At 35.3% G+C, this 22,684-nt stretch overlaps 1 protein-coding gene across 2 annotated transcripts in view; it reads left to right on the forward strand.

Annotated features, from left to right (window-relative positions):
- Nucleotides 1–22,684, forward strand: part of LOC100876427 (opioid-binding protein/cell adhesion molecule) — a 353,767-nt gene that overhangs the window by 318,849 nt on the left and 12,234 nt on the right. The gene's annotated exons all lie outside the window — the stretch shown is intronic.

Raw genomic sequence — 22,684 nt, forward strand, 5'->3', positions numbered from 1 at the left:
TGCAGAATTTCGCTAAAACATGTTACAAACTAATCAAGGAACGAATTGCAATTAATAGTCATTTAATCGTGAAGGTCCACGTTAATTTTCTGGGTAAAATTTCGAATCGTAAAGCAGCTGATACGGAAGAGCTTAACGCTATCGCGTCAGCCGTACTTTAGAGGCACGCTTCCTCAGCCACCACCCTTTTCATCCTCAGCTCGTTGATTCTCTTCATGGTGCGTGCGCCACGACGAGGACGACAACGAGAAGCGTGAGGAGTTTGCAAAGCTCTCCTGTTCGCGAGACGTAGTTAACGGAAGCGGCGTACGCGGTCATGTATAATAGATAGAAGGAATCCTCCAGAGGGTGCTTGGCAGCTCATTTCGCATACGGCTTTTTTAGTGACCTCGACGTTCCGCGCGCAGACTAGCGCCGCTGTTGGAAAACGTTCGACGTTTTCAACGTCGAGTGTCGAGAAACAAACTGCGCTCTTCGTGTTCAGTTTGCCCTCTAGGGAATTAGCAGGCTTGATGGGCTGGGGGAATAACCGGGCAGGGCACACAGTGATGCGCACGACGACGGGACAGAGAATTCTTCAACCCTTTAGGTACTGTGACTACACTTGTTTATATATGGCGATGTGGACTTTCCTCGCATAGTTGTTTTTGGGAAATTGTTATACTGGGTTACATTAGATCAGGTTAGGTTTGTTTTGAAGATACGCCGAAGTGGTTCTCGTTCAGGTGCTTTTACTCAACTAATTTTCAAATTATGTTTAAATTATCCTTAACTCATCCCCAAATTATCCTCAATGTATCCACAACTCATCTCATGATGATCTTCTGCCAATCCTCAAGTTAATCTTAACTCTTCTTCAAATTATCCTTAAATTGTCCTTGACCCACCCTCAAATTGTCCTCAAATTATCATTAAGTCATCTCCAAATGATCCTCAACTAATCCTCAAGTTATCCTTAACTCATCTCCTAATGATCTTCAGCTAATCCTCAAGCTATCCTTAACTCATTTTCAAATTATCCTTAAATCATCCTTGACCCATCCTCAAATTGTCCTCAAATTATTATTAATTCATTCCCAAATGATCCTCAACCAATCCTCAAGTTATCTTTAACTCACCCCCCATTTTTTCTTAATTAAACCTCAAACTACCTTTAACTAACCTACAATTAATCTTTAAACAATCCTCAAATTAATTTAGACTTATTCTGAAAAGTTTCCAAAATTCAACCTCTCAAAATGCTCTTCTCGCCTACTTTCCATACTTACCATATGCCGCATTCGCCCTTACCCACAGAAACAGAAGAACTGGGTCAAAAGGGTCAAAGTATCCTGCGGATAGGGTCAAAATATGCCCCAGTTCGATTTAAAACGTTTCTTCGCCGAAATGCGAAGTGCGGCGGTGGAAAACGAACGAAGCCCGTTGAAGATCACGTCCGTTTCCGTTTTATCGGCTCCGCTCGACTTCCCTCGCGTTCCGCGCGATGAGTATGCGAGGCGGCGCGAGGCGAAGAGTTATTACCGCGGGTGTTGTATGCAGGTAACTACAAGGGCGACCATAATTCTGGAAGTAATGCGAATTTGCTTGACAAGTAGTCGGTGGATCGTGGGTTGCATTCGGAATCAGTTCGGCGCCGGTATTCCTCTCGCGACCTGCACGCTTCGTCAAATGTTCCTCGCGAGCGCACGTCTGCGATGGTCAGCCCAAGGATGCGAATTACGATCAGGACCACCGTGGCCAAAATCGTCCGGCCGTTTCGAAGCTGAATTTCCATGAAACCCTCACATTTTCGACGCTTTATCGAGATCTCGGATACGAGGGCCATCGTTAATTTCTTGGAAAATTCCGCGACCTGCTGCTACCCGGTGCAACCGTGTCCGCGGTTTAAGCGGAAACTGGTGGCAAAACGCAATTTTGCTCTGGAAATTTATTATGGAGATTTGAAAGTATAATTTTTTTAGGGGAGCAAATGGAAGAGGAACACCTTTGAAATTGTAATTTTGAAAAATTAAAGTTAGTTGGAGATTTTGAAATGAAGATGTTGTTTATTTATGGCGAAGGAAAATTATTAGTTGAAATTTTGTGTGAAAGCTGCAGATTCTCATTATGAAATATTCTAACCTAAACTAGCCATAGTAATATGTGAAACTTCTTTCAATAATTAGTTTCATAACCTAATCTAAAATAATTTAACCTAACCTAAATACGACGTTGTTTAACGTATCTTGCCACAGAGATGTAGTACAATTAAACATAGCTGTAAAAGCTTATCCTAATGTAACTGTGTAATTCTAGCCAAACATAACCTAACTTTCGAGGAAAATTTAACGGGGACCACGGAAGATCAATATACAGTGTCAATATAATATTGTCAATATTTCTATATTGTCACGTAGAAGCTTAAAATACACATAAGAATCTAACCTGAACCTAACTTGAACCTAAAGTAGAATTAACCTAAATCTAATCTAGCTCCAAAATCTCAAATAAACTTCGTCTTGTGGCACCGTTTCTTTTATAACTTTCTTCGCATAATCTGATAGTATTCAATAAATATAGACAAAGTATAATAATTTTGAATGACGGAATCCATTGGTTCAAGTGTCATACGTTGTTAAAGTATAGTAGTTTTGAAGTACTGTATCGCTTTAATGTAACTAGGTGAGTTTTATTATTTGGTGAAACACATATTGTGCTCGGATCGCATTCATTAAAAATGCCGTAAGTCAATATTATTTCGGCGACCAAATTGCCGCCATAAATATTCGCACGGTCGAAGTGCAAATTCATTGCCGCGTAAACGTCCCCTTCCTCTCATCAGTCTTTCGCAGGACGCCATGATTTCATTTTTTGAATGTGCGTACCGTCGCTGGCTAACGTTTATTCAATTTCATTTAGTTAAAATTTCATCGAAATTTCGCCGTGATCTAACTGAAGTTCAAAGTGAATTATACTTGCCTACGAACTCTTCACTGTGATTAACACTCTTATATAGCCTTCTGCATCGAGTCCTGTGTAACTTTTTAAATAGTCCGCGTGAATTTCACTGGCGATATTAACGTGTTCCTTTATAACTAGTATAGTGAGAACCTCACGATTCTCGATTATCATAAGACATACTTGTGTCAGTGTCGACCATCTTAACCCAATGATCGTCTTTTCTGACACGATTGTATTTTCTTCTACCAAACGTCTATTTTTAGAATCATGTGAAAATACGAACTGATTTGTGAATTATTGGTACGATTGAATGTTTAGCTGAATCGTTACTCGCATTTTTCTATACTTAATTTTTGTGTCTGAACAACAATGGAGAATCAGATTCTGAGAACCATAATAAATGTCAACACTGAAAGTCGTACTTGTATATTTATTGAATACTAATTGATTTTGTAAAATGGTAACCCAAAACGAAGCTTAACATAAACTTTGCCTTAAGATAATGAATATTTAACGTATAATTAACAAACCTCATATAAGTTTAGACCAAATGCAAGTGAACCTTGAATCTAACCTATAACTTTAAATTTAACCTAGACCCAACATCGAATCTGACCTAAACTTAAATTTAAATGTGATTTAATTGGATCTTGAATCTAGACTAGACTTAACTATGAACATAATCTAGATCTAATCTTGAGTGTAATCAATATTAAATCTTTTAACTAGTATAAACTTAACATTGAATGTAACCTAGCACAAACTTTAAATGTAACCTGGACCGAACCTTGAATATAATCTAAATTCTGGCCATCGAATTAGGACCACGTACGAAAACTTCACTTTTATGCCTATAACATGATCACATATGGAAAATTGTCTTGGGTCACGCAAAATTACTAAATACGTTGATAACTGTATACATAGCAATTTGTTACTACCGTGATAATAAATTGTGTGGGTGATGAGCGATTAAGGGCCGTGCGTTTACGTTAGGCTCGAGTATAGCGCTAGAGGTGAAATTTGAATGCCATAGAAAATGTCTGCCTACTCAAAAGACTAGTTTACAACTCTCCAACCACATTATCCGAGTTGAAAAGAATTACAGATATTTGGGAAAATAACGAAGATATAAAGCATATGATGTATACAGAGCATATCGAAAGCTGTGACCAAAGCAAAGGGTGGAAATACAAGATATTAACGTGTGTTAATAATGTTATGTACAGTAGTAGTGTATCATGATAGCTAATAAATTATATAATTACAATTTGAACAGGCTTTTTAATTTTACGGAAAACGTGAAATGTGCTAAAAAAATTTGTAGTGGTCTTAATTCGATGGCTGTAGATTTAACCTTGACACAAGGTAAATTCTTTTTACAAAGTCACCGATATTCGTGCGATTTATCATTCGAACGTTAAGTCGGTTATTAAAATTGGTTCCGGCGGAACGAAACGAAATGCTTAACGGAAAATGTTGGATTATTCGGACGATTTCGGTAAAAAATGAAAATCCGTTGCGGATGCGATCGAAATGCCGCGTCGAGAATCATGGTAATCCGTAGTAAATAATGCACGAAGCTTCCGCCGCGGAGACTTTCGATACTTCCGTTGCTGGAAGCCGCGAAAAGCCGTCGTGGAAAGTAGTTGAAACCCTCGGTGAAACTTCAAAAGCCTCTTCTATCCTTGGATCTTGGAGGCTGCGTTTAGCGGTACGTATTGACGGCCCTGTAATCCTCATCGATTCGACTTACATGCGATTTTCGTTCGGATACAAAAGTTACCGGGATGGCTTACGTTGTTCCAAGAATCGAAGACGAAGAAAGGACCGAGAACTCGAAGCGAAGTTGCTCCCGATACTGCAACATCACCCTTATTCATTTTCATGATCTTTCGCTTCGATTCTTTGAGCAACTCCGTTCGACGGGACATTCTCTGGATACCGATGCTCTTTGAAGCTGCGCGAAGTCAACTGTGAAATAGCGTTTTTCAAATTTCGAGGTTTAGAAAATATGGAATTTTTGTATTCGTCAATATGCAAGTTTTTGAAGTTTCAATCCCTGGTTGCCGAAATTCACTAAACTGATGCTTGAAGTTTTCCTATTTTTGAATTTTGAAATTTTTGAACTTTGACGTTTAAATATTTTGCATATTTAAAATTTTGGAAATTTGGAGGTTTTAGGGTTTTTTGATTTGCGTGTTTTGTACATTCGTATTTCTCCGTTTCCTAATTATAGAATTCATTGTTTCTCTAATTCCATATTTCCCTCATTCTCTGTCTCTCTAATTCACTAATTTTCTAATTTCGTGTTTTCCAAATTACCTACTTGCCTAATTCCTTGTTTCCCTAATTGCATATTTCCTTAATTTCCTACTTTTGTAATTTCCTAATTTCCTAATTCCATATTTCGTTAATTCCCTATTTCGCTAATTCCTTATTTCTATAATTCACCAGTTTCCTAATTTCCTAATATGTAATTCTGTATTTTTCTAATTTCCTAATTCCCTATTTCCCCATTTCCCCATTTCCCTATATCCCCATTTCCCTATTTCCCCTATTCCCTATTTCCCCTATTCCCTATTTCCCCTATTCCCTATTTCCCATATTCCCTATTTCCCATATTCCCTATTTCCCCTATTCCCTATTTCCCCTATTCCCTATTTCCCCTATTCCCTATTTCCCCTATTCCCTATTTCCCCTACTCCCTATTTACCCTATTCCCTATTTACCCTATTCCCTATTTACCCTATTCCCTATTTCCCTATTCCCCATTTTCCATTTCCCTAATTTCCTAATTCCCTATTTTCCTATTTCCCTAATTTTCTAATTTCCTAATTCCTTATTTCCCTAACTTCGTAATTTCCTAGTTTCCTGATTTCCTGATTTCCTGATTTCCTAATTTCCTAATATTCCAATTCTCTAATTTACTAATTTCTTATTTCTCTAATTCCTTATTTCTCTAATTCCATTTTTCCTGTTTCCCTATTTCCTAATTTCCCAATTTCCAAAGAATTTTATTTACCGCTTTGTTTCATATTACCTTGACACACTCAAATTAAAAAAATAAGTAATTACAATACTAAAAATTCATCAAATTAAATGACTAACCAAATTAAAAACTCAGAATTATTTAAAGTTAACTATATTAAATTGCCTACATTTAATATTTCAAAGATCATCACAATAATTTACTAGCAATATTTTATTTATCTCAAATTGTACACGTTCGAAACAAAAAATTAACTAACTAAAATATTGAAAATTTCAATCACATAAACAAATTATCAAATAAAATAACAAAAATTCAATTAGGTCAAACTGAATTTACACAGTATTTCAAAAATACTGTAGTACAATATTTTATTGACAGTTTCATTTATTTCAAATCGTGATCTTTAAATGAAAAAAATTGATTAACTAAAATATTAAAAACTTCGGCCACTTGAACAAATCAAGGAATAAAATACTGAAATTCAATTAAGTTAAATTGAATTTGTATCATATTTCAGGGTACAGTTGAATATTTTATCGATTGTATTATTTATTTCAAACGTCATGTCTGCAAATGAAAAAATTTGCTAAATAAAATATTTTTAATTTTTACCGCTTAAACTGACTTTTAGCGATTTCATTTGATTTATTTAATTAAATTGAATTTGTGCAATATTTCAAAAGACAGAATATATTACCGACAATATTATTTATTTAAAATCTCATATCTTGCAATGATAACATTAATTAACTACAATATTATACATTTCCACCGCTTAAACTAAATATTAGCTATTTTATTTGTTTAATTAAATTGTATTTCTTGAATATTTCAAAATATGGCAGAATATTTTATCAACAATATTATTTCAAATTACATATCTTTAAACGAAAAATTTAATTAACAAAATTGTTATAAACCACGACCACTTAAATCAATCGTAATAACTAAAATTCAATTAAATTAAATTGAATTTACACAATATTTCAAAATCCAATACAATATTTCATTTAAAATATATTGTATTTAACTTTTACTTTTATATCTCATAACCTCTACAGTTTACTCATTATTTCAAATACCATTTAAAAAATATCAAAATCAAAATTTCCCATAAAATATATTTACAAACGTCCAAAATTATTTCCTTCGATTGCTAAACTTCCAAAGCCGATCTTTTCGTATCAAGTTTCAAATTTATCCTCTCGTTCGTTGGTTCGCCATTGCCTCGTCAGCCGTCCTTCCGGTTTCCGATCCTCGAGGCTAACCGCACTGTTTCGCACACAGCTGACCTCTCTTTGGTGTTCTTGCATAGCGTATTCATGGGAAACTTCTTACAAAGACATCCAAAGTCGAACCGTTTTCGCTCTTTCGACTTTTGCTCCTTTCCAAACGATCTTCTCGCTCGATTTCCTGTTTCCTTTCCACGTTTCAACGTAATTTTACCTTCAGCCATGTTCTCCTACTCCGCATTTTTTACCGATATCCTTTTTTAAATAAACTTTCAAACCACGTCGCTGATTCGCGAAACTAGTACCAGTACTCTCTTTATATTGCCACCATTTACTCAATTTCCTCATCATACAAATTTCTATGTCCGTTAATTTCCTGTTCTGGTATTTTCCTTATTCAGAACTTTTACGTTGAAATCGTCTATAGGACTCTTTCAGTACACTTTCAAATCAGTGAAGTGATTTGAAAAACTAGTACCAATACTCTCTTTATATTGCCAGTGTTTACTCAAGTTCCTCATCACACCTATTTTCACGTCCATTAATTTCCTATTTAGGTATTTTCCTTATTCAGAACTTCAAGGTTGAAATTCCTCTAGGAATGCTTTTTCAATAAACTTTCAAATCACATTATTGATTCACGAATCTAGTACTATTATACTCTCCTTATATTGCCACCATTTATTCACTTTCCTCATCACATCTAATTTCACGTCCATTAATTCCCTATTTAGGTATTTTCCTTATTCAGAACTTCAAGGTTGAAAATCTTCTAGGATTGCTTTTTCAATAAACTTTCAAATCACATTATTGATTCACAAAACTAGTACTATTATACTCTCTTTATATTGCCACCATTTATTTAATTTCCTCATCACACCTATTTTCACGTCCATTAATTTCCTATTTAGGTATTTTCCTTATTCACAACTTCAAGGTTGAAATTCCTCTAGGAATGCTTTTTCAATAAACTTTCAAATCACATTATTGATTCATGAATCTAGTACTATTATACTCTCCTTATATTGCCACCATTTATTCACTTTCCTCATCACACCTAATTTCACGTCCATTAATTCCCTATTCAGGTATTTTCTTTATTCAGAACTTCTACATTGAAATTCTTCTGGGATTGTTTTTTAAATAGACTTTCAAATCACATCGTTGATTCATAAAACTATGCTCTCTGTATATTGCCACCATTTATTCACTTTCCTCGTCACATCCAATTTTACGTCCATTAATTCGCTATTCTGATATTTTCCTTATTTAAAACTCCCAAACTGAAATACTCTCTAAAACTCCTCCAGCTCTATTCATATAACGAACAATATGATACTCCGGCAATATAACAAGAGACAATACAAGAGATTTTTCCATCTCTTTGTTGTCTGAGCCAGCAATTATGGTTTTCAGCAAATTTAGCGAATCTCGCCGCAGTCACAAGCAGATCGTAGCTGAAGTCTCATCGAAGGGGCAAAAGTTGTTTGGCATCAACAAGTGCCTTTCCGGTCCAGCATGCTTAATAACAGCCGGTAGACCATTTTCCTCGAGTAGTTTGAGCTTCGAGAAGCTGGTGGCTTATGCAAACGTCTCGAAGGAAATGAAAATCGCAATCGAGCCAGCCGTCATCGGCAGAGTCCTCATGATTCCTTAGCTGCTGTTCAACGGCGCAGTTTTCATGAAGAAAAAGACGCGAACGAAGGGGACGATAATAGACAGTGGTGCCATTGAAAAGCCATGAGGAATCAATTATCGAGCGAGCAAAAGGGCGGAAAATTATAGCGAAGGGTGGCTATAATCTTTCGTTTTCCTCCCCAAATGCTGTTATCACTGAGAAACAGGGTTTCCTAACTTTCCGATAGATGACCCACGCGATAAATCCCCTCAGTTAACGTGTTTTGTGCTAAGTTTATTACCTTGCTTTTGTTGTTTTTCTTTTTCAGGTGTTTACTGTTAGTTTTTGTAATCAATAACTGTTGTTGATTAACTCGATTCATTAAATGAAAAAGAGTATAATATGACCCGATATTGTCACATAAAAATACTAAGGCACTCAAGGAGTCATTTTTCTGAATATTATTATGTCTTTGTCTTATTACTTAAAGTTTGACATGATGTGTTGACATAAACCTGTCATAAAATGTCACTTATGATATACTGTCTTGAGGTTTAGAGTCTTTAAAAAAAGACTGTGTAAACAGTTTACTAATATTTCTAATCAAAACAGTGCACTGTCGGCCTCAAAGCAACGTATCGGCTACTGTAACCAGTAAAATGTATTCTACTGAGTTTGATAAATTCTGACACGATTTTATGACATAAAAGTATCGTTAAATAGCACATATAATACATTAATTTAAACCTTGGAGTATAAAGAAAATCTCTATATGCACACTTCCTTGATATTCTAAATAAAAAATGGCTGACTACCAACCTCAAAACGATCAGCTACTATAAACAATAGAACTCTGTTCGGTTGACTAACTTCTGATACGATTTAATGATGTAAAATTATCACTAAATAACACTTGTGAAGCACTACATTGATGCTTAGTTTTTGAAGAAAGTAATAGTACATAGCCACATTTAATATACTCAATTCAAAATGGTTGACCGAGTACAATTACTTGAAATATCTTCAGTTTAAAACTGTTAAGCTTTGTACACATCGAACAATGATGTCAGTTGCACTAAAAGCTGATAATTGTGAAGCACAAAAGTTTGAAACAGTTTCATGGCATGAAAGTTATTTAAAGCGGTACTTGTCACGTGACACTTTACAACTTTAACTTCAGCGAAAGTTCGTGATATAAAAGTACCTCGAAATGGCTGTATAAACTTCCCGTTTATACAATTAATATAAAATATCTTTATAATCTTAATATTTTCAGAACAAAGTTCTTAATGTTACCTCGGCACGTGTATACAATAACTTAGTAACTGTAAAAAATGAGACGTCACCGCAAAGTTGGTAAACTTTTATTAAAACTTTTTCGAATAAGTGTCTTAAAATGATGCTTGCATCTCAATTTCAAGCTTGAAGTCTACTAAAAAATCCGACATAAACGTTTCATTGATATTTCTATCTTAAAATAGTTGGTTGTTAGCCTCAACGCGTAATAGATCCATTACTATGAATAATAAAACGTAGCCATTAGGTAACTCTTGACACGATTTCATGACATAAAAGTACCTCAAACTTACACGTATGATACATCAATGTAAAGCTTGAAGCCTAACCAAAATAGCTATCTAATCGTTTCGTCAATATTTTCAATGTAAAATGGCTGGTTATCGGCCTCACGGCAAACCTGTCTATTACTAAAGACAGTCTAAGGTACTATTTTAAATTGATTAACTTCTAACACGGCTTTACGACAAAAAAATGCCTCTACTGTAGTATTCTTGATACAAACTAGCTTCCGTTAAAACAATAAATTAACATTTATTAACAAATACCCAAGCTTTTTTTACATATCTTCAAAAATCCTTAACAAATTTTCAATTTATATTCCATCAAATTGTTCACAGATCAGTGACATCACTTTTTTCTGAGCAAAATAAGAAATCTCTCGTGACCACTTTCTTCTTTCTTTTTTTATAATTAATATACGTTCTTCTTAAGGTACATCGAGAATATTAATTAAATGTGAACCCTTTGCGGACAAAGTAAGTTACGCAACAATATCCACCAACAGTATTTTCACGAATCTTCCACTCTGCTCTCCGATTTTCTCTCTCTCTCTCCTCTTCGGCTCTCTCTGTATTGCCGCAAACTTTTCGCAGAATTATCGTAGCCGGCGTAAAAGTTGTCGATGGCCTGGTCGTTTCCTAAACTAATTCGAACCTGGTACGCTTTAAGGGTTGAAACAGGGTAATTTGGCCACAGTAGGGTCGCGAGGACACGTTTTACAAATGAATTTACCTCGCCACTTGAGACATCCTCTAACGAATCGTTTCGTTGTTATTATGATACTGTACAGACCGTAATCGCTGCATAGTTAATTTCATGGTTATGAATGAAAGATAAATGTCCTTTGACTTTGTGAACGTTCAATAATTAGGTCAGTAAATTGTATTCATGTTTTGTTGTTTGCTATGTTAATTATGTTTATGATCAGAGTTACATTTAGCTCGCAATCCGAGATTTGTGTTAATTTATGCTTTAATGACAACGGCATATCATGATTTCGTGATTAAACTAGCCTACAATTCTAATCTACATTAGCATTTTCAGATTTAAGATATAACTGTGGTAATTTCAAATTCACAAGATCCACAATCTTTAACTGGAGGTTCTATAATTTCATGGCCTCAAAGTTTCAAGACGGTTATAAGGTCTGAAGGTTTCAAGATACCACGGCTTTAAAGCCTCAAGAATACAATATTCCATGGTTCGATGGCGTTAAAGTATTAAATTTCCATGGTCTCATGACTTCAAGGTCCTGAGATTTTAAGTTTCGCTGCCCTTACATCTGTAAGGTTTCTGCATCCGAGGTTTAGAGATACTGAGGCCTCAAAGTTCTATGGCCTCAAGTTACAACGTCGTAAAACTGCAATATTTCGAAATTTTCAACTTCCTCATGGCCTCAAAATCTTGAGATTTCTAGGTTGGAAGGCCTCAAATTTGCAAGGTTTGTTAGTTCCATGGTCCGAAGATACTAAGCCTTCAAAGTTCAAAGGCCTGGAGGTGCTGCATTCTAAAACACCAAAGCTTAAAAATTCCCACATTTAAAAATCCACATGCCTTAAAATGTTCATATGTACTCCAAAAACTCTATATCTAAAATTTCTATGTTCTACACTTCCTACGATCTTAAACCTCTATATTACAAATTCTCTTTGTCCAAAAAATCCCGTTTGTGAATATTCCTATATTCTAATATATATTTTTATATCTTCTTTCCTATATCTTTGTACACCAATACATAAATCGTTCACAAAAGAAGACAATAAGTAATTGTATAATTTCCCAAGAATAACTTGCCTTGTGTTACGAAACATACTTTCGCAAATTAATAGAAATATTTGTCGAACCGTAACAGTAGCGTCGGAAATTAAATGCAATGTTAAGAATAAATCCACGACAACGTAGTTCCAACAATTTGGCATGCGGCAAAAAAGTTCCCTTTAGTCAAGAACCTCCACTTGAAGGAATATTCACCAAGAACCACCCTCGAAATTTCCGCGGTTCTCCCGCTCGTTCAGCTTCGACATAACAAAAGAAGTCGTAAAAACCCGGAGGAACCTGGATTGTGTGCGCAATCCGTGCTCGAGTTTCGCCGTCAAAACACAGAATTCGCCAGACCCCGTAAAGGATAATTGTCCAGAGACTGAGGCCACGTTCTAAAAGAGGGAGAAAAGCTTCTCTGGTCGACGGAAAAATGGAAGCAAGAACCTTAACGAAGGCTGAGGGGAAAATGAGGTGGACGTAAGTGGCCGAAAAAAAGAACGAGAGGAGAAAGAAAAGGAAAGGTTAAGACACGAAGGCTCGTTCTTGAAAATGAGCAGTTCTTGGCCCAGTTAACGCCTACGAGGAGACAAGCGACCGGGTCTATGGAGTACTATACTACCTTGGCGGGGTTAGGCAGGTTATTTCGTGGGATGTCACGCCCGACCCATTAATAACCCGTAGCCGCAAGCTCTCCGAGAACTACGATGCCTCCTCTCTATCTGGTCTTGCCGCTTTCTTCTTTCTGCAGCCGATCAAATTGAATCGATATCGTTAATGTATCGATACTTTCTCTCATCAGTTTCGTCGAATGCACAACAGCCATTTCCATTAAACTTTAGGCTCCGAATTGGTAACGCAAATGCCATTTCGCGGAACTTTTGTGTCGCGGAATGGTATCGGAAGTTAGGCAATCGAACAGATCGCGTTTCGCTCTTTGTGGCATTTGATACGTCGCTTTGAGACTGTTAGTCGGCCATTTTGGATTTAGAATATTAATGGAATCCATATGTTGTCATTTTCGTTGGGCTTCAAGCTTTACTTTAATATATCGTACGCGTTATTTTAAGGTACTTTTATGTCATGAAATAGAATGATAAGTTAGCTAACTTAATGGTCGTATTTCATTGCCCCTAGTAATTAATATGTGTTGAGGCTGCTAACCAGCTCTTTCGACTTATAAACATAGATGAATCGTTTTTGCCAGATATTTCAGTAGACTTCAAGCTTCAAATTGAAGTATCATACGTGTCATTTGTCATACCATTATGTCATGAAACGAAGTCAGAAGTTAGCTAACTTAATGAGTATATTTCATTGTACATGAGGCCGATAACCAGCCATTTTACATTGAAAATATTGACGAAACGATTAGATAGCTATTTTGGTTAGGCTTCAAGCTTTACATTGATGTATCATACGTGCAAGTTTGAGGTACTTTTATGTCATGAAATCGTGTCAAGAGTTACCTAATGGCTACGTTTCATTATTCATAGTAATGGATCCATTACGCGTTGAGGCTAACAACCAAATATTTTAAGATAGAAATATCAATGAAACGTTTATGTCGGATTTTTTAGTAGACTTCAAGCTTGAAATTGAGATGCAAGCATCATTTTGAGACACTTATGCGAAAAAGTTTTAATAAAAGTTTACCAACTTTGCGGTGACGTCTCATTTTTTACAGTTACTAAGTTATTGTATACACGTGCCGAGGTAACATTAAGAACTTTGTTCTGAGTATATTAAGATTATAAAGATATTTTATATTAATTGTATAAACGGGAAGTTTATACAGCCATTTCGAGGTACTTTTATATCACGAACTTTCGCTGAAGTTAAAGTTGTAAAGTGTCACGTGACAAGTACCGCTTTAAATAACTTTCATGCCATGAAACTGTTTCAAACTTTTGTGCTTCACAATTATCAGCTTTTAGTGCAACTGACATCATTGTTCGATGTCTACAAGGCTTAACAGTTTTAAATTAAAGATATTTCAAGTAATTGTACTGGGTCAACCATTTTGTATTGAATATATTAAATGTGGCTATGTACTATTATTTTCTTCAAAAACTAAGCATCAATGTGGTGCTTCACAAGTGTTATTTAGTGATAATTTTACGTCATTGAATCGTATCAGAAGTTAGTTAACCGAACAAAGTTCTATTGTTTATAGTAGCTGATCGTTTTGAGGCTGGTAGTCAGTCATTTTTTATTTAGAATATCAAGGAAGTGTGCATATAGAAATTTTCTTTATACTCCAAGCTTTAAATTAATGTACTGTATGTGCTATTTAACGATACTTTTATGTCATAAAATCGTGTCAGAATTTATCAAACTCAGTAGAATACATTTTACTGGTTACAGTAGCCGATACGTTGCTTTGAGGCCGACGGTGCACTGTTTTGATTAAAAATATTGAAGAACCGTTTACACAGTCTTTTTTGTCCAACTCCCCGCTTTAAAATCATGTATCATAAATGCTTTATGGTTCTCCTATATCGTCAAATCACATCAAATATTGATCGACCTATAAAAATGTATCTTCCAGTTTCTGTTAACATCAGTCGACGCCGATAATCCATTTTGCGCCAGAAATGTTTACAAAATTACGCGATCTTTGTTGAAAATTAATTACGAAAATACATGACATACTTTTATTCCGCACAATCGCGACAGAATTTCCCTGTTTCGAAATTCATGAAACCGAAACAATTATCTGCCCCTCATTTACCTGACGTTCAGAACCAGCACATCATTCCATTGTAAATACACGAAGTGTTCTCTATTTTACGGACACTGGCGTACACCAAAGCGAAAGAAACCAATTACGGAACATTATTTTCGCATTAACTTGAAGTTTCGCAGCAGTTCTTCGACAGGATACGCAGCGAAGAAACAAAGAGAAACGGAGCAGCAACGAGGACAGGGCTTGAATTTTAATTGCACCGAGATCCGTCGGGGTTTGCCGCGTTGATGTTGCAAATAAAATTGCCTCGCCTATGAAACAACGGGATAGTTCGGCGAGTTTGTTCGTCACGCGTACCTCGTCGTCTTTATTAACGGTCGCCCGCCATCGTGCGGGGCTCAGGTGAATTTAATTCGCGGCAATTTGTAATATTGACTGTGCAAATTATTTTCCACCGGTGACAAGGTGCTCCGCCGGCTCAACAAGTTCAAGTGCCACTTCCGGGGCTGCCACGAGTGCTGTGACTGCACTTCATGAAATATACATTCCGCCGTCGTCGTGGACCCACCTTTCGTTTCATCCCCGATGTTTTAACTACGTTTATTATAAATCGTTACGAAACTTCGTTCGTCCTTCACCTTAACGAGACACCTTTACACTTTTTTATCTGCCTCGTACGCAACTTTTAAAAATATCACTCGGATTAAAATTGCGTTTCGTGTTATTTGAACTCTGGTCTTTGGATCTTTCATTTAGGGAAAATGCGCATCGAAACTTTGTCATGTGGCGTATTAACGCTGGTAGCTTTGAACATTTGATTTGCAATTTTATTAAATAAAATGTAAATTAATACTGTGTATGCAATTTTACTTCGGGTCATTTTGAGCAGATTTGATTTTTCGTTTAATTAAACAAAAATATGAATGCAAACTGTGCCTTTCATGTGTAATTTTAATTCTGATAAATTTGGATAAAATTAGATTTAGATAATTCTGGTGGCTGTAAAGAAAATTTGATTAAATAGAATTTGACTTTTGAAGTGATCGAACAAAAATATGTGTATTACATACGATTTTAATTCTGTTCAGATAAAATTTGATTAAATGCCGATGCAAATTAAAAGCGTTTTATATACGCAATTTTAAATCTGGTAGCTTCGGATAAAGTTCGACTTTTCATCTGGCGATACAGTGAGCTATTGAAAGTGTAAAGAGTTGCGCGAATACAAAGATTTGCAAAGTTTTTTTGTAATTTAGTACGTTGAAAAGGGCAATATTGAACGTCAACAGCGGCCCATAAAAATTATTCATTCGTCAAGGATTTACAGCAGCGTAAAACTTGCAAATTGCCTGACAACTTTCGAGTATCGAGCTTTAAGTCCTTCATGAAAAAACTTTCTATCAAGTGTAACAACTCTGATGAAATGCCTTAATTGATTTGCATTTTGCGCAACTAACTTATAAAATACAGTCTTGTTAGCGATTCGTTAGCCCGCTTTAAATCAGTCGATTCAACAATTTTTAGCGTCATAAATATCTTAAAGTTATTATTAATCTTCCCGAAGATATACAATTTTAACAAATTATTTTCCTAACAAGATGACACTGATTTAAACTTTTAAAAAATTCTCAACTATTTATAGTGAGTTAAGTTTTTATTTCGATCTCAAAGAAATAAGGTGACCTCGTGTTTAACATTAGCTACATTTCTAATCTACATTTAAACTGGACTTTAGATTCAGAATGTAACTGCTTTGGAAATTCAAATTCACATTAGTTGCATAATTTCAAGGCCTCAAGGTTTAAAGCCACCGTGGATTCAAAGTTAAAGATCCTAAGATTCCACAGTTTCAAAGCTTTAAAAATTCAGCATTTCATATTTTGGTGGACTCAAAGTTTCAAGTTTTAATGGCCTCACGGCCTCAAGGGCTTGATATTTTGAGTTCAGGAGGCCTCACATTTGCAATGATTGTTAATTCCAACGTTCAGAAATAATAAGGCTTCAAAGTTCTAAGGCCTCAAGATGCAATATTCTGAAATTCCAATATTTTGAAATTCTCAATTGCTTCATGGCCTCAAGGTTTTGAGATTTCAAGGTTGGAGGGCCTGAAACATGCAAAGATTGTTGGTTTGAAGGTCTGGAAATTCTGAGGTCTAAAGGTACCATATCCTAAAACTGCAAAGTTTCGGAATTTTTCACGATTTCATGGCCTCACAGTTCTGAGATTTTAAGTTGGGAAGGCCTCACGTTTGCATGGATTGTTAATTCCAAGGTCCGGTGGTACTAAGGCTTCAAAGATCTAAAGCCTCAAGGTACAACATCCTAAAACTCCAATGTTTCGAAATTCTTCATTGCCTCATGGCCTCACGGATTTGAGATTTGAAGGCTGGAAAGCCTCAAATTTCCAGGGTTCGTTAATTCCAAGATCCGGAGATACTAAGGTTTCAAAGTTCTATGGCCTCAAGGTGTAAAATCCTAAAACTCCGATATTTCGAAAATTTTCATTGCCTCATGGCCTTCAGATTTTGAGATTTGAAGATTGAAATGCCTCATATTTCCAAGGTTTGATGATTTTACAGTCTGGAAATAGTAATACTTTAAATTTCTATGACCTCAAGGTAGAATATCCTAAAACTGCAATATTTTGAAATTCAACATTGGCTAATGGCCTCAAAATGTTAAGATTTCAAGGTTGGAGGGCTTCACATTTGCAAGGATTGTTAGTTGCAATGTCTGGAAATACTAAAACTTCAATGTTGCATGGCCTCAAGGTATAAGATGTTTCGAAATGCGTCATTGCCTCACGGCCTCAAGATTTTGAGGCCGTTGAGATTTCAAGGTTGGAATGGCAAGCTTTTTAATTTTATGGAAAACATGAAAAATGCTAAAAATTTATAGTGGTAATTCGATAGTCAGAGACTGTAGAACTGAGAGTGAATATCAAATCTTTTATAACACACGAGTGTTTTGCTAAAAAAAGAAGCGTTACAGCTTATCACCTCTTCCCGTGATTCTCTCCATTTTAAGATGTTATCACCCGGCTCGCTATCCCAGAGATTCTAATAATGTTCCATTCCAATTAACCAGCGGTCCAATCGATTAACCAATCAGATCGTTCCACTAGATTCCGTCGCGACGTCATCAGGATCTTTCTCGTCGAATGGATGAATTCCACAAGAAAGTCTCGTTCCTCGGAACGATCAACTTCGAATCGACTCTGCACTATGGCAGTTAGGAAAATAGGTTCGTTTCCTTTCCGGATGAACGATGCCGTCGCGCTGCCCCATCGACGCGAGTTCCGGCGATCCAATTAACGAAGCGAAGATCCGAAGCTAATTGCGAGAATCGGCTTACCAGAGACGGCCGTAAATAGGGTTGTAAATTTTTCCAGGAGCTGTTTTTAATTGAATCTTGAAAACGGCACGTCCTGTTTACGGTTGCTTTTAAAGCCCCCGGTGCGAAACGATCAAATGAAGCGTGCAACTTTCAAAACATCCTCGACCGGATTCATATTCAGTAAGCGTTTTTACAAACATTTTACAATATTTAATCGCGTTTTCAGACGCAACGTTGCGCCGTAATGAGTTGCGAGAAGTGTATAATATCCTCTAATTGCTGGCCTTTCCCGCCATTTATCGCCACCATTGCGCACAGCGCCATCTGCCGGCCAATTTTTGCAACGAACTCGCGGAACTGTGACGAACCGTATCTTTTTTTGAACGAAGTTGGAACAAAATACCAAAGGAAAAAGATGAATGGCTCAGTGTCGACTACATGTCTGTAATCATACTTTTTTGACAAGTGCAATACTTCATACGTATTTTGCAGTTGTACCACTTCCTCAAATGAAAACTTCGCTATTTGCGTGCAACTGCGAAATGTGGATGAAGCATCGTTCGCAAAAAAAGATGATGGCTGCTGTATAGACCGCATTGAAACGTTGATCCTGTTTCTCGGATATTTTTTTCTAACTTCAATCAAAGATGTGATTTATTACTGTATCGTAAATCGTTATTCCATGGAGTGTTTCGTGTTCTACGTTATTTTTCAACGTTTAACGTCTATGTATTGACAGGCATTCAAATTTTTCGATTGTAGAATATTGTATATTGTACAATATTGTGCTTTTGCGTTGATTGTACGATAAGTAGTAATGACAATGATTTAGAAAATAGTTTTCACAAAAGCTTGCTTCCAAATAACCTGCTTTAGTAGTTGTATCAGGTGCTTCACACGAATTTGTGCATTTAAAATTTTAAGAACTGTGAAGCTTTCTGATTTACACAATTCTTAAATATAATTCCAGAATTTCTAAATTCTGCACATAAAGTTCACAAATTCCTGAATTACTAAATCCAACAGACTATAAACACGAAGCTTTCAAAATTAAACGTTCAAATACAAATCTCGGAACAAACGCCACATTCATCCAGCTCTAGGACTAATACTCCACTAGCGGTACAGACTGAGTGCTTTGCAAATTCGAATGTATATTCAAAATTTCGAGTACCCACTGCAGACACACAGGCAGAACAATAATGAGATTTAGAGATTTTGAAGTTGTTTAAAACGATTAAACATATGTGAAACTATCGAAAACGATACCGAACACGATTATTGTTGATTTCACGACGACCGACGTCAATGACGACCAGATATCGTCAACGATGAATTGTAGAGTTTTTAACGTGCTTCCAGTCGATTCCGTGTCAAAAATTATTGAAAATAATACCACAGCAAGGTTTTTATCGATTCGACGACGATCGATGTCGGCAGATTCCTGTCGTCAGATCGCCGCCATAATCTATACAGCAAATTTAGGGTGCCTCACGAGTCTACCCTCAAAATTTCAAGTGAAAAGTCTCAAAATTGCCTGTAGCGTACAGACAAACAAACAAATCATCCAAGGAGCCTCCCTCTGGCAATAATTTATAGCAGAAGTTTCGTTCAAGTTATTTTTAAATTTATATCGTTAAGCCTACATGTTTCTCTTCAATATGGTAAACAGAAGATGTGCTCCTATTTGCAAAATCCGAGGTGACACCAATTTCGCTGTGAAAACAAACTGTTTTTGAATTACTTTTTTTACCGATGTGTTGTACACTCTATACCCTGAAACTCTTGTTCTAAACTTTTGTTTATCAGATAGATATAAGTGGATAAAATATTGTGCGTCACGTTCAAGGTAACACCCTATGGTATGAGTAATAATATGGTCAGTGACACTATCCCGAATATTATATATTTTTTAAATATATTACAATCAATGAAGTATTTGATGTTGTTTATAAAAATGTCTCACGAGTCTGTCTTCAAAATTTCCAATAAAAAGAGTCACAATTGCTGATAGATTACATATACGTACATATTGGTTTTTGTACTGACAAACAAATGCAGATCAAGTCTCAGAATGGAGAATATGTTTTGTTTAAATAGTATTTTATGTACTTATGGAATTTGTTAAATCTGATCGGTTTATTAAATCTAATTGTGACATTCTGGATTTCCGACGAAATTTTCGAGACTGCGAAGATTGACCTAAATATTCGACGTTAATTTCAATCGTGTCGCCTTACATGTAATTACCAGGGTCAAATCGAATTAAGAGTACTTACTTAATCCGGCGAAGGAAGATTACGGATTAGTGAAAAATCAAGAATCGTGTATTAATCCGGCCTAAATCTGGATTTTACCATATTTCTCTCTTCGCTCCGTTCCGTATCGTCCTCCTCTTTTTTCCTATCATTTCCTTAATTGCTGATCCCTGCACCACTCTCCTAACTGCGGTTTCAGGTTTTCGTTTTAAGTGGGATGAAACGATTACGATGATCAACATTGAATATATTCGTTTATTTCGCATTTGAACACTGAGTTAAAAGAATAAAAAATTGGACAAGTGAAAATATAGGAAAATAAATAAATAGGAAATTGAGACAGTATATGAGACAAATGACACAAGTATAGAAATGTTACTTCAAGAAATTGAAAAATTAATAAAATGAATATTTGGATAATTAGAAAATAAGGAATACAAATATTAGAAAATTGAAAAATTAGAAAAATTGAGTATTAGAAAATTAAAAATGTGGACAATGAGAAAAATAGAAACTTGAAAAAATTGAGGAAAATTGAAGAATTGAAGAATTAAGGAGTTGAAGAATTGGAGACTTCAAGAATTAAAGAGTTGAAGAATTCAAGACTTGAAGAATTGGAGACTTGAAGAATTGAAGAATTGAAGGATTGAAGGATAGAAGGATAGAAGGATTGAAGGATTGAAGAATTGAAGAACTGAAGAATTGAAGGATTGAATGACTGAAGGATTGAAGGATTCAAGAATTGAAGAATTGAAGAATTAACAAATTGAAGATTTGAAGAATTGAAGAATTGAAGAATTGAGGAATTGAGGAATTGAGGAATTGAGGAATTGAAGAATTGAAGAATTGAAGAATTTAAGAATTGAAGAATTTAAGAATTTAAGAATTTAAGAATTTAAGAATTGGAAAATTGAATAATTCAAAAATTGAGAAATTGAGAAATTGAGAAATTGAGAAATTGTGAAATTGTGAAATTGAGAAATTGAGAAATTGAGAAATTGAGAAATTAGAAAATTAAATCACTAAAAAATTAGAAAATTAGAAAACAAGGAAATTATAAAATTGGAAGTGAGACATTTAGAAAATTGGAAAATTTGAAAATTACAAAATGCAAAGAATAAATATTGCAAAATTATTAATTTAATAAATTTAAATCAATTTAAATATAAATTAAAATTTAAATGAATACATCACGATACAATTAAAAAGTTGTATTATCATAAAATTAAAGAAATTTTTACGTCATAAACTGATCAATTAATAATACAGATTATATGAAAGGTTCTTTTACAAATATCAACAATGGCTAATGAAAAGTACATTTAACCACTCCACTGTTATTTCATACCCGAAAAAATTTCCCGGCTAATAACCTTGCTATGCAGGAAATAATACAGTATCGCAACTTCCATGTTTTCATTTTGGTTGGCCAATATTTGTACACGAACAAGCTACAAACAATTAACTTTACAACATTAAAAACAACCAAATATGTAGCCCGAATTCTTCATACAATTTTTTAACAGCACGCACTTTGATTTCGCTTTGTTTCAATCTAAACGTTCGGTTTTGATTGAAACAGATGTGTACCTTTTTTTGTTCCGAACGAAACTTGAATTCGTAGTTGTATACGATTTCAATTACTAGCAATTCCTAGACGGTCTTTATTCATACCCTGAAAATTGGAAACCTGTTTCGACGATAAAAACTGGCGGACAACGTCGGTCAATGTTTCGAGAATTAAACGCTCTCATGTTGATTCGTAGTTTTCGGAAGTTTATTCGCTCGTTTCAGGAAACTTTGAATGGATCATGTGTGTCGTTGATAAGCATATTTCTCTTTTTCTGTACGTCTACTTTTATTTCACGGAATAATGCATGATTCAGGGAACGTGGATAAACAAGATACGAAATTGCGAGCTGAAATTACTAGCCGCAATCTCGAATTCGTGAGAGATATTAAAATACGTACGTTGGTAAAAGTTGCTTTTAAACGAAAATCAAGCAATGGCTGTTGGAACAAATTACGGATTTTAATCGCCCAACGGGTTTTAACGATCTGATTGCAAATGTAATTAAAATACACTCGATATCAAGCCCCTTTAATTACTAAAGGAAATATTAATATGCATTTAATATTGTATAAGGAGCTTTCGAAGTACTGCAAGGTTTTAAATATTATTTAAATATTCCGGCAATGTATTCCAATATGTACTTTCATAAATTGTGCTAAATATTCTTAATACAAAATGGCGAACTTGCAGTGAAATCAAACGCATGA

Source organism: Megachile rotundata, chromosome 6 (genome assembly GCF_050947335.1).
Source record: "Megachile rotundata isolate GNS110a chromosome 6, iyMegRotu1, whole genome shotgun sequence".
Classification (NCBI taxonomy): domain Eukaryota; kingdom Metazoa; phylum Arthropoda; class Insecta; order Hymenoptera; family Megachilidae; genus Megachile; species Megachile rotundata.